The following is a 15,289-nucleotide window of genomic DNA, read 5'->3' on the forward strand; positions in this document are numbered from 1 at the left end:
AATAACAACATTGTCATTGCAGGCGATTTTAACATGAGCCATTGATTAATGAAGACAATCTTTTTGGGGAGGAAGAGGATTGTCAATGGGGAGTCCCTAAACTAGAGCTCAAACCGGTTGTGCGTTGGACCAGTGATGTTATAGCCCTAAACTCCATCTGTTATGAGAAGGGCTTAAGAGCTCTGAATGGAAGGTCTAACAGTGACAGGAATGGAGCCAACACATTTGACAATGGGCGTTACAGTAGTCGAATTGACTACGTTTTATGTAGTCTTAGTTTGTGGCCCTCAATATGCGACATGGAGGTTGTTGGGAGAATTGAGAGTGACCATAATCTTTTGTGCATCACACATAAATGGTGGTCCCTTACCAACCGGCATGCTGGTTATTCTGAGCCGGTTCCTCCTCTGATTGTTCCAACCAATGATCTACGTAGATTAAAGTGGGAAAAGATAGCAACTAATTGTCAAGTTATTGCTGATATATCTGACAAGGTCGATCAAGCAATGCTGGCAATTGAGCTCTCTAACTCACTTGACACCGGTTTAGATAAGGTAGAAGGAATACATAATACCCTTTTCTCCACAATTAAAGATTATTTCCTCAAACCTGCAAAAAATAACGGAGCTAGAATCCTCAAGCCCGCCAAGTGGTATAACAAACAATGTAGAGAAGCACGTCTAGCCTTGGGTAATGCTATTAAAGGTGGTACACCCCTAGTAATTCAATCAGCTAGAAGGGATTACAAAACTAGCATATCAAAGGCTAAGAAAGCATGGGACGAACACCATTGGTCTGAGTTACTGGTAGCCAGTAACAAACGGGACTCCCGGTCGTTCTGGCACATTGTCAGGTGGGGAAAATCTGGTTTTCCAGAAACCCCATACAATAATGTGCCTGAGGAAGAATGGGTGACATTCTTTAGAGCACAGTATGCCAACCCAAATAGTCTTAGCTTGGGGCCAGAAACTAGAGTAGAACAATTTAAGGAAACTTTTTTTAGTGTCTCTGAGATTATGACGGCCCTTGGTTCAGTGGCAAGTGGGCGTGCCCCTGGTCTTGATGGAGTGCCAGCGGATTTATTTATTAATGATAAAGAACGCTGGAGTAAGTACATTCACCTACTCTTGAATGCTATTGCTTTGGGCGCGCCGGTACCCACTTCCTGGCAAGGCGCAGTAATCATTCCTATATTTAAAAAAGGCGACAGGTCCAAGCCAGGTAACTATAGGCCAATAAGTCTTATAGACACTATACAAAAAGTTGTGGGACGAGTTATCGTCAATAGGCTCCTGGATTGGGCGGAGGAGTTTAATGCTCTTTCACCCTTCCAGGCAGGTTTCCGTCGCTCCACCAGTACAGTCGATCAAGTTTTCCGATTCACACTGCTACAGTAGAAAACCGTATTGTTGGGCGAGGGAAGTCTTTACGCGGCTTTTGTTGATCTAAGGGCCGCTTTCGACCTTGTCCCTCGTTCTACGTTATGGGCGGTACTTAAGAAACAGGGACTCCCAAACGAATTATTATCCCTCATAATGAGACTTCACGAATCCAACTATGCTAGAATCCAATGGGGGGGGATGGGTTCGGTAACTGCGGACTTTCCAGTTGAAAGGGGAGTTCGTCAGGGTTGTTCGATGGCTCCTGTGCTTTTTACATTATATATCAATGACGTTGTGGGCCGCATGCTCTCAGCCCAAGTGGATGCCCCTTTTTTAGCAGGGACTAAAATCCCTATTTTAATGTTTGCTGATGACACGCTCATCCTATCGAAAACTCCTAGTGGTCTACAGCATGCCTTGTCTATCTTTGATCAATTCTGCGGGGAGTATGGCTTAGAGGTTAACACTGCCAAAACTAAGCTTATGATTTTTAACCCCCATCGAGGTTTTAAATCTAAAATTACTTTGAACAATCGTCCGCTAGAGGTAGTGAAAACCTTTACATACCTAGGTATACATATATCTAAAGAGAAGACCTGGCGGCACCATATTGATCTTGCAACACTCAGGCATAGGCAATTGACTGGTGCTATCTGCGCAGAGCACAGAAAATCCTTAACTAAACCTGTTAAACCCGCCTTGCAGATTTATGAAACAAAGGCTATAGGCTCTGCGCTATACGGCGCCGAGCTTTGGGGTTTTGAAAAGGTGGCAGCACTTCAAACCTCGGAGAATAATTTTCTCAGGGCTATAACTGGTGTTCCTAAAAGCACCCCATTATTGCCCCTAAAATATGATTTGGGTAGAAGAGCAGTCACAGATTTAGTTAAGTTACGTCCGATTATTTATTGGCATAGGTTGTGGACCACCCCTGTACTTAAACATTAAGCCGAGGGTTTTTTAGACATTATGAGTTCTGATGTATACCACAAAATTCGATGGCTGAAATCATTAAAGACATCCCTTATTGAGCTTGGTATGTCCCCACTTTGGGAAGATCCTACGAGAGCAATCTTCCCCTCCAAAAGTATCTTAAAAAGTGCTTACTGGGAGATGGTTGCCTCCCGACATTGGAGAAGCTCTAGTGCTGGTTCAATGTCTGGTGAATTTTTAGAGGCAAAAATGTATCCCTGTTTAGAATCGTACTGGGACACTATTACCAGGCCTGGAGATAGGAAGGTCCTCTTCCAACTTCGAGCAGGAGCACTGCCCCTTAAATCTCTGACAGCTAAGTGGAATGGTGGATCCTGTGACACCTGCCCTGTTTGTGGTACTACTAAAGAAACCATCGGCCATTTTCTATTCTCTTGTAAACCCTATGCGGTACCAAGGCGTATTTGGTTGTCCCCAATGTGCAAAAATTTTGGGACAGATAGTAGTACTGTGGCCCTGCGTATTATATGCACCAGTACTTTGACATGGGTCTCAGTAGCCACCGCAAAGTATTTAGGTTGGGCGTGGTCAATTAGAAGGAGATTGCTAGGTACTTAACTACTCTCCCAACTATTGCAGAGACTGCTAGCTATTTGACTATTCTCTGTTATGTTTTATTCTCGTGTCTTATCAGCCATTTTATAACTATTTTAAATCATGCTTTTTTACCAATACAGATAGAACAGTACACGCATATAGGACTAATAATCTCAGTTAAAAATTCTCTTCTTCTTGAAGTGTGCTTTACAATTGATGCCAATGATCGAAGTTTAATCTTGTTTTAAAAATGTATGTATTTGTGTTTGTTTTATTGTATTGTGTTTTTTGCTTTTATGAATGAAATTCGAATAAAGCATACTCTGACTGACTGACTGACGTTTTCCCCATGCATTTTTCCATAGGACCTTTAGACACAGCTACAGCCCGAACGGCTGAACAGAATTACTTGAAATTTGGCAGAGAGGTAGTCCTCAGGTCAAGGAAGTGCCTTTTGTAGGTCTGGTGTAAATCTGTTCAGTAGTTCCTGAGAAAATAGCATTTAAATCAATATATATATCTGTGGCAGCTTACCGTGCGCTTACCGTGCGCTTACCGTAAGCTTACCGTACGCGTACGGTGCCGTGCGCGAGCTCAAATCTGATTGGTTGTCACATGACTGTAAACATTTGAATCGGACGAAATCAGGAAGTGTCGGCCGCCATTTTGTGTGTTTCACACAGAAAAAAAAAGGGAGATAACTTGAAAAGGGGGCAAGGAAGAGAGTTATAGACCCCCTAACATTTGTAAGGGGGTCAAAGAAGGACAGAAAAGTACAAAAAAAACATTTATTAATTTAAAAAAAAAATCGCGGGGTATGCGTACGGTAAGCTTACGGTGAGCTTACCGTACGGTGGAAAAAAAAAGAAATAAAATTCAGATTTAAGTGTTTAGATATTAGGGGGCTCTAAAAAGAGCCGTTGTGTTTATGAAGTGATTTGATTTTTTAGTGGTACCTACAAGTAAGTACCGATGCAGAGTCTAAGGTTCAAGAGGAAGACTCTGTTCCCTTCATCAGTGAAGTGTACACCATCTCCTCTATAAATGTCTTGCATGTCGTAACCCAAGTTGTTGTGGTAAATGGAACCCATACCATAGTCTCGGAGGAAAGCAGAAACAGATTTGTTGACGTGCTTTCTTGCTTTGTCAATCTGCGGACAAAAATGATTGGACCAGTTCCATTTTTGCCTTTGGCATATGTTAGAATATGCAAAGGCAGTTTTAGGGAAAAGTGAAAACAGTTGTGCAAAGGTCTCCTTCATAAGCATTTCCAGACCTACCCCAGTCAAAGTGCCTAGGTCATTGCCACCACAGTGCACTATTATGAGGTCAGTGTGTTGGATTTGCATGAAGGATTTCACCAATGGCATCAATTGGTGCCACTTTAACCCTCTCTGACCAATCCATTTAATGTCTACATTTGGCAAAGCGAGGTCTCTCACCATACCTGTTTTCTCTGCATACTTTTCACTCCAGAAGACATAGCTGTGCCCTACAATCCACACTGTGAACATCTTCCAAGGAGATCTGGATGCACTCAGGAGGTGTATTTCAGTAGAATGGGAAAAAGAAATGAAAGACAGTTTGGAAATGGAGGCATACATATTTTTTTAAAATAAAAATAACTCATTGGCTGTTTCATACCATTCTACACTAAAAACTAGGCTGTATGTGTCAATTTATAGAAGCATGTTTTGTATTGGTACAGAATAATGTGTTACCAAAGAACAGTACTATGGATTTGCTGTTAGGTTTGAAAAGTCAAGCACTCTTGCTCTTTGGAAATGAAACATTGTGTGGTGAACTTCTGACCTAACTCTACACAGCAGTGTTCCAAGAGCTGTTGCTATGGTAGCAGGCAGAAGTCAAGTTGGGGGAAGGGTACTAGGCTGAAGTCAAGTTGGGGGAAGGGTACTTTTGGAAAAGGGTTGGTTTTCAACCAATAGAAATGTGTGATTACATTTGAAAAAAAGGGGGAAGCACTGAGATTTGAAATTAACATGTATATGTGTGGAAAAAGAGAGGGAAACATTGCCATTATCTGGTTCTGCTGAGAGGAGAGAGGTGTACAGAACAGAGATCCTGGCTCTGATAATCTGCTGTTTGAGTGCCACATTTCTTTCACAACTAACTAATTTTAAAGGTGAGTTATGAGTTTGAGAGGGGATGTATATGGTAAATTAAGAAATGAATAATAGAATTGGAATTCCTTTTGTTGAAATTGTGTTTATCGTTTTGTGTTTTGGGAGAAATTTAAATGTAAGGAACATGTAAAATAATATGGACTATGTTTTCACCATAAAATAAGGTGTATTGGTATAAATGAGGAATACTTTTAGGGTTAGAGGTTGCAGTCAATAATGCAAAAACATTCAGCATCACTAAGGCTGGTTGACCTTGCTGGAGTGTAGTCAGTCACCCAGGTTACACATGTTGCTGGTCTCAAAAAGCTGTTTGGACATGTGCTTTTTTCAGAATATGAAAAGTGGATTCAAAATGTGTCAGACTGTAAAAGTACTTATCACTTGCAAAAAAAACAGTAGGAAGTGTGCTTTCCAATTGGCAAAGAAATTTCGTTTTCTGACTAATATCAAACCATGACTCTGTGTGCAAAGAGGAATTATAGACAGAGATTTATTGCGTATTACTCTGGTAATTTTACAGTAGGATTAGTAGGAAAGGGGGAGCTATTTTTTCTGCAGAAGCAGACTCTTAGAACACACCCAGCTGCTTATCCTGTGGAATCATGCATAGTATTCACAACCGAGTGGGGTTTGAGGTTGCAGTCAGTAATGCAAATACATTCAGCATCACTAAGGCTGGTTGCCCTTGCTGGAGTGTAGTCAGTCACCCAGGTTACACATGTTGCTGGTCTCAAAAAGCTGTTTGGACATGTGCTTTTTTCAGAATATGAAAAGTGGATTCAAAATGTGTCAGACTGTAAAAGTACTTATCACTTGCCAAAAAAACAGTAGGAAGTGTGCTTTTTAATTGGCAAAGAAATTTCGTTTTCTGACTAATATCAAACCATGACTCTGTGTGCAAAGAGAAATTATAGACAGAAATGTATTGCGTATTACTCTGGTAATTTTACAGTTGCATTAGTAGGAAAGGGGGAGCTATTTTTTCTGCAGAAGCAGACTCTTAGCACACACCCAGCTGCTTATCCTGTGGAATCATGCATAGTATTCACAACCGAGTGGGGTTTGAGGTTGCAGTCAGTAATGCAAATACATTCAGCATCACTAAGGCTGGTTGCCCTTGCTGGAGTGTAGTCAGTCACCCAGGTTACACATGTTGCTGGTCTCAAAAAGCTGTTTGGACATGTGCTTTTTTCAGAATCTGAAAAGTGGATTCAAAATGTGTCAGACTGTAAAAGTACTTATCACTTGCAAAAAAAACAGTAGGAAGTGTGCTTTCCAATTGGCAAAGAAAGTTCGTTTTCTGACTAATATCAAACCATGACTCTGTGTGCAAAGATGAATTATAGACAGAGATTTATTGCGTATTACTCTGGTAATTTTACATTTGCATTAGATGGAAAGGGGGAGCTATTTTTTTCTGCAGATGCAGACTCATAGCACACACCCAGCTGCTTATCCTGTGGAATCATGCATAGTATTCACAACCGAGTGGGGTTTGAGGTTGCAGTCAGTAATGCAAATACATTCAGCATCACTAAGGCTGGTTGCCCTTGCTGGAGTGTAGTCAGTCACCCAGGTTACACATGTTGCTGGTCTCAAAAAGCTGTTTGGACATGTGCTTTTTTCAGAATCTGAAAAGTGGATTCAAAATGTGTCAGACTGTAAAAGTACTTATCACTTGCCAAAAAAACAGTAGGAAGTGTGCTTTCCAATTGGCAAAGAAATTTCGTTTTCAGACTAATATCAAACCATGACTCTGTGTGCAAAGAGGAATTATAGACAGAGATTTATTGCGTATTACTCTGGTAATTTTACAGTTGCATTAGTAGGAAAGGGGGAGCTATTTTTTCTGCAGAAGCAGACTCTTAGCACACACCCAGCTGCTTATCCTGTGGTATCATGCATAGTATTCACAACCGAGTGGGGTTTAAGGTTGCAGTCAGTAATGCAAATACATTCTGCATCACTAAGGCTGGTTGCCCTTGCTGGAGTGTAGTCAGTCACCCAGGTTACACATGTTGCTGGTCTCAAAAAGCTGTTTGGACATGTGCTTTTTTCAGAATCTGAAAAGTGGATTCAAAATGTGTCAGACTGTAAAAGTACTTATCACTTGCCAAAAAAACAGTAGGAAGTGTGCTTTCCAATTGGCAAAGAAATTTCGTTTTCTGACTAATATCAAACCATGACTCTGTGTGCAAAGAGGAATTATAGACAGAGATTTATTGCGTATTACTCTGGTAATTTTACAGTTGCATTAGTAGGAAAGGGGGAGCTATTTTTTCTGCAGAAGCAGACTCTTAGCACACACCCAGCTGCTTATCCTATGGTATCATGCATAGTATTCACAACCAAGTGGGGTTTGAGGTTGCAGTCAGTAATGCAAATACATTCTGCATCACTAAGGCTGGTTGCCCTTGCTGGAGTGTAGTCAGTCACCCAGGTTACACATGTTGCTGGTCTCAAAAAGCTGTTTGGACATGTGCTTTTTTCAGAATCTGAAAAGTGGATTCAAAATGTGTCAGACTGTAAAAGTACTTATCACTTGCCAAAAAAAGAGTAGGAAGTGTGCTTTCAAATTGGCAAAGAAATTTCGTTTTCTGACTAATATCAAACCATGACTCTGTGTGCAAAGAGGAATTATAGACAGAGATTTATTGCGTATTACTCTGGTAATTTTACAGTTGCATTAGTAGGAAAGGGGGAGCTATTTTTTCTGCAGAAGCAGACTCTTAGCACACACCCAGCTGCTTATCCTGTGGAATCATGCATAGTATTCACAACTGAGTGGGGTTTGAGGTTGCAGTCAGTAATGCAAATACATTCTGCATCACTAAAGCTGGTTGCCCTTGCTGGAGTGTAGTCAGTCACCCAGGTTACACATGTTGCTGGTCTCAAAAAGCTGTTTGGACATGTGCTTTTTTCAGAATCTGAAAAGTGGATTCAAAATGTGTCAGACTGTAAAAGTACTTATCACTTGCCAAAAAAAGAGTAGGAAGTGTGCTTTCAAATTGGCAAAGAAATTTCGTTTTCTGACTAATATCAAACCATGACTCTGTGTGCAAAGAGGAATTATAGACAGAGATTTATTGCGTATTACTCTGGTAATTTTACAGTTGCATTAGTAGGAAAGGGGGAGCTATTTTTTCTGCAGAAGCAGACTCTTAGCACACACCCAGCTGCTTATCCTGTGGAATCATGCATAGTATTCACAACCGAGTGGGGTTTGAGGTTGCAGTCAGTAATGCAAATACATTCAGCATCAATAAGGCTGGTTGCCCTTGCTGGAGTGTAGTCAGTCACCCAGGTTACACATGTTGCTGGTCTCAAAAAGCTGTTTGGACATGTGCTTTTTTCAGAATCTGAAAAGTGGATTCAAAATGTGTCAGACTGTAAAAGTACTTATCACTTGCCAAAAAAACAGTAGGAAGTGTGTTTTCCAATTGGCAAAGAAATTTCGTTTTCTGCCTAATTTCAAACCATGACTCTGTGTGCACACAGGAATTGTTTTTAGATATTTAATTTGTAATGGTGTTATTGTGATTTTCACTTGTAGGAAAGGGGTACATAGTATTTTAAGATTTGAAAAGAACATAAAAAATGTAGTAAAATATTTAAATAAAATAAAGGGATTTTTTTTTAGTTTTTGCAGGTATTGCTGAAGAGCAGTGAACAAAATTTAAGATGCCTACAAAATCCAGACTAAGGAAAAACCACAAAAAAAAACTATATTTGAAGACAACTGGAGGACCTAAGTTAGTTGGAGATGCTCATGTTGGGAAAAAGAGAAAGTCTTCTGGTAAGCAGACAAAAGATTTTTTAAACAATATCTTCAAAAAAAGGAAAAATGTACAAAATGTCTGTACTGGAAAGAATGTTTTAAATAGAAAACAACAGGAAAAAATTGAGCATTTAGTTAATGCAAATATACCTTCAGAAACAATAAAGATTAACTTAAAAAGAAAAACAGCGTTTAAAGAGATTTGTAGAAAAATGTTTCAGAGAAGAGTTATGTCCAATTTGATAAAGGATGTGAAGAAATATAAGAAAAAAGCTAAATTTTATAAGAGAAAAAAAGAAATTGAAGCCATTGCAGCAAAGGCTTTAGAATTAAAAAGGAAACTATTCATTTTAATTTTGAACAGGATGCGTACATTAGATAAAATGGTCAATGTACTGAAATCACAAAGGAAAAGAAAAAGACTAGTGAAAAGAACCAACTTTTGTAAAGTGTTTTTAGGAGAATGGATGCATAGTTCAAGTAGTGAACCTTTTTTTAATGAAGAGAGTTATTTTCAAAGTAATAGCTTGCTGCATGCAGTTGACACCAGAGGTCGTGCTTATGAAGTGAAAAATGGTTGTATAATGGAGAAGGAGAAAATGGTTCCAAGAGATGAGGTACAAGTGATGGCGGATGAGGCTATGGGGAGACGTCCTAAAGCCCCAGTGTACACTTGGAATTGTAGTAGTATTTGCACTGTGCGTCAGGAATCTATTGATAAATTTCGTGAGTTTCTAAGAGAATATAGTAAAAAAAGTGTTAAACAGAAGATTAAGGTGCTTCAAAGTCTAGATCCATGCAGAGTGAGAGAGAATACTGGTTTGCAGGGACATTCTCTGGCTTGTCTATCTAGAAAAGTGTGTAAAAGTGTTTTTCATCATTTTAGGATGCTGGCTGTTCATCATACTGAAATGAGAAAGTTTGGGAGACGGTTGTATTTTGCTAAAAGTCCAGCAATAAAGTTAGATGAATAGAATAGGGCTCTGTTCCGTGGATCGGTATCAGATGTAGAGAAGGTTACTGATGAAATTCAGTTTTGTTACTTTGGTCCAGAACAAGAAAGTGCAGAAAAGGACACAGTAAATGAGGAAGAAGTGGAAGAGAATGTAGAACCCTCTGTAAGTAAGACATTTAATGATCACATAACAAAATTTGCAATAATCTCTAATGAAAGACCAAATATTACTTGTATTTGTTGCCGCAGAACTCATTATAGAAAACAAACCAGGAATGTTGATCTCTACAGAAAAAGTGAAAATGAAGATAATTATAAGTGGAAGGATTTTGCCACATATATATTTCTTGAAAATTGTTTTGAATTGGGTGAAGATCAGCTTATTTGTAAATACTGTTACAACAAGTTAGAGGAAAATAGAATGCCGACCAGAGCTGTACATAATAATTTAGAATTGGATGCTATTCCTGCCGAACTTTCTGAATTGAATACATATGAGTCTATACTTATTCAATGTGTTCATCCGTTCCAGACCATAGTACGTATGGAGCCCAAAACTGGTAAATTACCTCCTTCAGATTTACTGAGAGGTTTGAAAGGTAGAGTGGTGTATTTGCCCTTGGATTTGAAAAAAAATATGGAAACTATTGATGCAGATACTTTGGAAACTGAACCATTAGTTATTCTGGTTAATGGTGTACCTACAAAAATAAGAAGATTTGGCAGGAGCTGGTAGATGTACGGAAAGTACAAAGAGCAAATTTGTATTTGAAAAGGAATAACAAATGGTATGAATCAATTTATATAGAAGAAGAAGAAGAAGATTTACAAGAAGACACAGAAACACCAACTGGACAAATTGAAAAAGTGGACAAGTCAAAGGAAGAAGAAATTTATGAACATTTTAGCATACATCCTCTTCATTTAAAAGAAGTTATGGGAGACAATATTGATCTGTGTCAGATGAAGAAAGCAAAAGGAACCCCCGTGAGTGTATGGGAGGAGAGCTTGGAAGCTCGATGTTTTCCCCAGCTGTTTCCTACAGGAAAAGGAGGACGATACGATGAACGTCCAGAACAGATTCCAGCTTCTGAGTATCGAACTACAAGACTATATGCAGAAGATCCCAGATTTCGACAAAGTATTCCTTATTTGTTCCATCTTTTATTTGAAAGCGACTTGTCTGCATTATCATATGCAGTAAATCACATTTTAAAAAGTGGAGTACATTTACAAAATGTGTCTGCTAAGGATTTTATGGAGAAAGTGCAGCACCGAGATGATCATTTGGAAACACAACTGATCAATCTGATGGCTTGTCAGCGTGGGACAAATGAATATTGGTACCGACGCCATGGTGAATTAAAATGCATGTTACGGAATTTAGGAACTCCTACATGGTTTCTAACCCTAAGCTGTGCCGAGTACGCTTGGGATGATTTACTGGATTTTCTAAGAGAGGCAAATTCAAACATTAAAAACATCGAATACAAGACAGCTGGAGAACTGTGCTTATTGGATCCAATTAATGTTTGCAGATATTTCAATCATAGATTTGAGGCTATGATGTCCTTCATCTGCAATAAAAAAAATCCACCTCTTGGAGAAGTTGTGGATTTCTTTTGGAGAAAAGAGTACCAGGCAAGAGGTGCTCCTCATATTCATATGCTGTTGTGGATCAAGGATGCCCCAAAGTTTGGAACAGATACTGATGAAGCAGTGTTATCTTTCATTGAAGAATATGCAACATGTGCTATACCAAAAAGCACAGAAGAGAAAAAGTTAAAGGAGCAAGTTTTACGTTTCCAAAGTCATCGGTGTGGAAAATACTGTCGACGGAAATACAAGAGCAAAGATAAATACTACACTAAATGTCGATTTGGATTTCCTAGACCTGTTCTTTCAAATGGAAGAGTAAACAGTTTTATGTCATCTGTGAGACATACTATTACAAGAAAATCACCTAAGAATACCTACAACCTTAAAAGAAAAGAAGAATCAAAAAATATAAATGACTACAACCCAGTCATTTTATCCATGTGGAATGCTAACATGGCTATACAGCATGTAGCTGACAATTCCATTGCTGTTGCTCGATATGAAACGTCTTACATTACTAAATCAGAAAAAACTGAATTGAAAGAAATGTGGAAGAGATTTCTCACGAGAAGACTGTCAGTAAGAAGCTGTACAGTTTCAGTTTAAAGATGTTATCGCATCGAGAAATTGGATCCTACGAATGTTCAGATAGGTTATCTTCTGCAAGTCTCTACTCGAAATCAAGAAGAATAATTTGGGCAAGTTTAGGCCTTGCAGCAATGAGAAATCGGGTACTGAAATCTGTTGGAGAAATTGAATATTTGGCCGAGAATGACCCAGAAAGTACAGATATTTTGAAATCAAACATGTTGGACACATATTATCCCAAGAGAAGTCTTCATCTAGAGAACATGTGTCTCTATGAAGTGCTGCAGAACTACATTTATTCACGGAAAGCCACAGAAGACATCAACAATGGAAAATATAAAGTCATTGGTGAGGAAGGATGTTTGGTGAAGCAAACAAAAGGAAGTTTGATAAATCACAGGAAGCTGAGTTGCGACACTACTGACAAAAAGGAATTTTACTACTTGGCTCTTTTACAGCTGTTTAAACCATGGCGTACAGAGGATGAACTACTGGGAGAATTTCAAAGCTATGAAGATTCCTTTAATGCTTGCAAAGACAGCATAGAATGCAGTACTTTCACAAATTATGTGCAAATGTTAAATGAAGAAATTGAACAGGAAACTACAATTGCAGCTGAAGTAGCTAGAGACAGTTCTCAAGACAGCCAAAGTTCAGGAACACTCAGTCAAGATCCCCTAGGACAACCAATCGTTGAAAATGAAGCTGCAATAGCCATGAATGAAGTGGAAACGGCTATGAATCAAGCTCAAGAAGAATTTATAGACTTACAAAATTTGGAAAGACAACTGAATGAAGAGCAGCAACAAATTTATGAAGAGATCAGAAACAAAATTGATCACGGATTACTACATGAAAAAAAAGAGTGCTCATGCACATCATTTCATCCAATCAGGATGTATGTAAGCGGACAAGCTGGAACTGGAAAAAGTTTCTTAATAAAAGTCATCAGAAGCTACCTACAGCAAAAAACGGATTCAACTTTGTCTTGTGTGGTTACTGCTCCAACTGGGTTAGCAGCATATAACATAAAAGGAATCACCTTACATCGTTTGCTAATGTTACCAGTGGAGCATGAGAACAAAATACAATACCACAAGCTAACTGGAGAAGCATGCTTGGAAGTTTCAAGAGTATTGAAGAAGATGCAAGTTCTCATTATTGATGAGGTGAGCATGGTATCAAACTTAATGCTTGCCTTTGTGCATTTAAGAATGCAGCAAATTCTAAGGACAGACTATGACATGTTATTTGGTGGAAAACATGTCATAGTTTTTGGGGATCTTCTACAGCTTACTCCAGTTAAAGGACAACCAGTGTTTAATACTGTGACACATGAAGACACAAAGAAGTCATTGGGAAGCATTGGTAATGCAAATATTTGGTCCTTCTTTGAGTACAAGGAACTTACTACTAATATGAGGCAAGCAAACGATGAAGAATATGGAAGTATTCTGAAAGATATCAGAATTGGACTACTCACTGAAGCTGGCACAAAAGCATTACAGAGTTGGTTGCTACATAATTTATTTCCAAAGGAAGAAATAGTTGCAGAGAAGATATACAAGAACATTGCAGAAAAGAAAAGTGTAATCTGCTTAATGCCAACTCTACGTGAATGCTCAATATTCAATGAGGAGCTTTTGAAATTGGAAAAGGAAGAGATTAGGAAATTGGAAGCAGTGGACAAAATTCAGGATGGAAGAATTACTATCACATTAACAGGCAAACTGAAAAATAAATTGGATTCACTAGAGAAGAACATTTCCAAAACGGCTGGATTAGAAAAAAATCTATATGTTTGCATGAACTGTAGAGTATTTTTAAGGAGAAATTTGGATGTTGAAAAAGGTTTAGTAAATGGAGCTATGGGAAGAGTTGTGGGTTTTATTAATTTTCAGAAAAAAGATGGAATTGAATGTTTAAAAATAAAATTTGATCAGATAGAAGAAGTTATAGACATTTGTCGTTGTACAGTTCGTTTCATGCTTGTGAAAGACTTATATGTACAAAGGAAACAGTTTCCGTTTTCTCTAGCATATGCTGTAACTATTCACAAGTCTCAAGGATTGACTGTAGATTGTGCATTTGTAAACATTGGTTCAACTGTGTTCAAAGAAGGTATGGCTTATGTAGCTTTGTCACGAGTGAAAACATTATCTGGTTTATTCATGATAGACTTTGATGATTCAAAAGTTACTGCTGATACAAACTGTGTAAAGGAGTATAATAGATTAAGAAGAACCTATGCTCCTCATTTAGGTCAGTATCCTGTGTTGGAGAAACGTGTAGTTTCTCGAAAAAGGAGAATTGAGAATATCTGTATTGAGGATGTAGAGAGGAGGGAAAAAAAGAGGAGTGATGTAATTGCAAGCAAAAAGAAAAAGGAAAATGTTGAAGAGGTTGTAGGTTGTCATTTTGAAAATAGCTCTGGTGTCAACTGCTACGCTAATGTAGTGCTGAATGTTGCATTTTATCTGGAAAGTTTGCAAGAGCAGATAATAGTAAATCAGAGAAATGAGTAATGATAAAACTCAAATAGAAAGTGCTACTGAAATTAGAAAACTTTTAGATGTATGTTCAGGACGAACACAGTTTTCTCAAAATGTACAGCAAGACGCACAGGAATTCTTGATGTATTTTCTTCAGGTACTGGAAGAAGAAGGGGTGCCAATTGAAAATATGTTTGGTGTCTCTTATAAATGGGAACATAGTTGTGAAAACTGTTTCAATACATGTGGCTCTACTGTTGATTCTGAAAGGTTTATTTATTTAACATTGCCAGACAGTAAAACAGTCACTTTTGCTAAATTAGTTAAAGATGCTAATCATAGCATGGAATGCGGTGAGTGTAAATCTGACATGTTTTCAACATTAATTTTAAAGGAATACGGACAGTATGTAATTTTAATGATGCAACGATGTAAAGCTGATGGTTCAAAATTGGATACTTTAATAAAGAAGTTTATAGGACAGCAATTATCAATTTCAGGAAAAACTTTTGTAACAGTTGCAATAATTTTCCATGAAGGACCTACTGTAACTTCTGGACATTACACAGTTTATCTTAAATGTGAAAAAGGCTGGACACTGTGTAATGATTCCCAATTGATTTTCAAGCAACGTTTGCCTTTTGATTTAGCAAATTCCTATCTAATCTTCCTGAAACCTAAATTTTAGAGAGACTTGGCAAGATCTGTACAAAACAATTTTACCATTTCATTGGATTAGCATTGGAATTTTCAAATAAATAGATTTTTCAAATTACCATTTGGCCTAAAGGAAAGGTAACCAATTGTAATGTGGACTTATT

The sequence above is a fragment of the Triturus cristatus genome, chromosome 3_1, assembly GCF_964204655.1.
Source record: "Triturus cristatus chromosome 3_1, aTriCri1.1, whole genome shotgun sequence".
In the NCBI taxonomy this organism is placed as follows: domain Eukaryota; kingdom Metazoa; phylum Chordata; class Amphibia; order Caudata; family Salamandridae; genus Triturus; species Triturus cristatus.